This window comes from Impatiens glandulifera, chromosome 6 (assembly GCF_907164915.1).
Source record: "Impatiens glandulifera chromosome 6, dImpGla2.1, whole genome shotgun sequence".
Taxonomy (NCBI): Eukaryota; Viridiplantae; Streptophyta; class Magnoliopsida; order Ericales; family Balsaminaceae; genus Impatiens; species Impatiens glandulifera.
This window is the reverse complement of record NC_061867.1, coordinates 15593698-15596220: the sequence shown is the minus strand read 5'-3', so window position 1 is coordinate 15596220 and position 2523 is coordinate 15593698. Positions and strand designations below refer to the sequence as shown.

Here is a 2523-nt window from a genome sequence, read left to right as displayed (position 1 = left end):
TAATTGGTTAAGAGTGTTTACGGACTATATGCTTAACCTACGGGGATTAATCTTCTGAAAAAAAAAACCCAAACTCAACGTTCTAAAAAATATCTCACCAACACTTTCGTTTTATATTTTATCAACATGGTTCTCTTTTCAGACAAACTCATCTTTTTTTCTTATTCATTTTTTTTTCCTACTTTACACATTTTATATTCTCACATACATTTTCTTCCCGATTTTATTCACATAAGTTGTAACAAAGTAAGAGCATCTCATGGTTCATTAGATGATCTCATTCATTCACAATCTGAATCAATGAACTTAATCAAATATATAACAGTATACTTTAAATGAATAAGTTTGAACATTTGATCATATTTTCAGCATTTCTTTTAATTGAGTCAATCTTAGACAATCAATCCCAGAAAGAACTTGTTAAATTCTTGAAGAATAAAAAATGTAAACTAAAATTATATTATTAAAATTATTATTCAAAGAATTACATATTTTCTTTATATAAGAGTTTTAATACTAACTAATTAACCAAACTAACTAATCAGTTACTAACTAATTAACGGTTTAATAAACCGTTAGTTATTATTTTTACATCCTCTCCTCAAGGAGAAACGTAGTAGAAACAAAGTTTCACCTTGATAAAACGAGTCGATGAAACATCAAGCTACGATCATACAACCATCATCTTCAGCAAGCTCAATTCAGCAAGCTTCATTTTTTTAACTATCCAATTTAGACAGGCGAGCAAACCTAATTCAACAAGCTCCAATTTTTTCCAACTACCCAACATAGACAGCCGAGCAAGCCCAATTCAGCAAGCTCCATTTTTTTCGAACTACCCAATATAGATAGCTCAATCTTCATTAGTTCAATCCACAACAATCATCATGAATTGTCTTTTTTTCATTAGCCACCAGCTTTCAACTTTTGCAGCTTTTGTTTTTTTTCAAAGAAATCCAATTTAGCATTCTTTTTTTATTGACGATTCTTGTTGACAAATCATTTTTTTCGATTACAAGAGAATCGCATCCGTAAGTTCACTTCTTCTGTTTCCTTCTTCCCTTCGATCAGCTTCTTAACCCAATCGCACAAGAGAAACCATAAAATCCATGGTCTCTTTATCCACCCGATTCTCCTTCATCAGTGATATGCATGCGCCATGTCTTATTGAGAGAGACCACATTCCTGCACTTGGCAAGACAAAGGAGTCCCTCATCAGTTAGATTTTGATCATACTTCCTTATCTCCTTTATGGCATTAGGAGCCTTCTTGAAGGTGCAACCATGGAGACGCTTGTGAAGATTTATGGTGTACTCCCTTGTGACCACCTCTTCTTTTCTGCCTTTCTCCACTATTTTTGTCTGCGGCTTTTGGGAAGGATTTGATTGAATTTATCTTTATCTCTCTCGGAAGAAATCATATCCAAACAAAGGGCTGTTTCCTTCTTTCTCCCATTTTCTTTTAACATTGAAATCTGAATCAAGAAGAAGAAACCATTTCCTTTTGCATTCTCATTCTTATCACCCAAACAAGAAACGAATATATCACCTGAAGCAAGACAATGGACAATATGTGGATAAGCTAATCCAGTCTTGGATATTATATCTTCAGGCTCAACCGCTTTATGCAGAATTGGTGCTATCGGATCTTTCAATGTGTCAATTAAATAAATTCGACCAGATACTAGAGAAGGAAGGACAAGGAAACGACGAGATACTTCAGAATCTTGGTAGCAAAAACTGTAAGCATTCCATCCAGAATGATGTAATTCGTCTCCTATACGAGGCATACGAAACCTGTGAATAATTTTTGAATAAGTTTCTGAACTTGGATCCATATCTATGGTTGCTATTAGGTTTTTTCCTTCCCGTTCCTGTGTAAACGCATGTAACATAGAGTATAGATTCTCTTGGTCCAGACATGGCTGCCATAGGAGATCCATAACCTGGTTCACCGCCGCCCTTCTTGCAGCAACCGTTCCTCTTTTCTGGCGCCGATGTTTTAACTTCACAATCGAAGCCCTCATCTTCTTTTCCTTAATAATAATAATATAATAATCCCTCCTTCAATAGCTGCTCCGGCCACCGATAGAGGCGGCAACGGAAAACTCTCCAAAATTCTTAACCTTCACTAAGAGAAAAATGACTTTTTGTAATGAAATTCAATAACGGCTGCATACAGCTGTTACAAATATATTTATATCAGTAATAGTGCCGTTACTGATATAAATATATTTGTAACGACTGTATACAGCCATTACTGATATATTAGATCAGTAACGATTTTTAGATAAAAAGAACCGTTATGGATAACTTATCAGTTCTTCGTTTTTTAGATAAGGTTTCTGTAACGGTTTTATGATTAAACTGTTACAAAAACTTAGACTTATCTGTAACGACATCAAGGTATAACCGTTACAGATACCTGAATAAAAAAACATTAAAGTGGAGGCATATCTGTAACGGTTTTATGATTAAACCGTTACAAAAACTTAGACTTATCTGTAACGGTATCAATGTATAA

At 34.3% G+C, this 2523-nt stretch overlaps 1 pseudogene; it reads right to left on the bottom strand.

Annotated features, from left to right (window-relative positions):
* Positions 1 to 1397: 1397 nt before the first annotated feature.
* LOC124943240 lies at positions 1398 to 2257 on the bottom strand (annotated as a pseudogene).
* Positions 2258 to 2523: the final 266 nt, after the last annotated feature.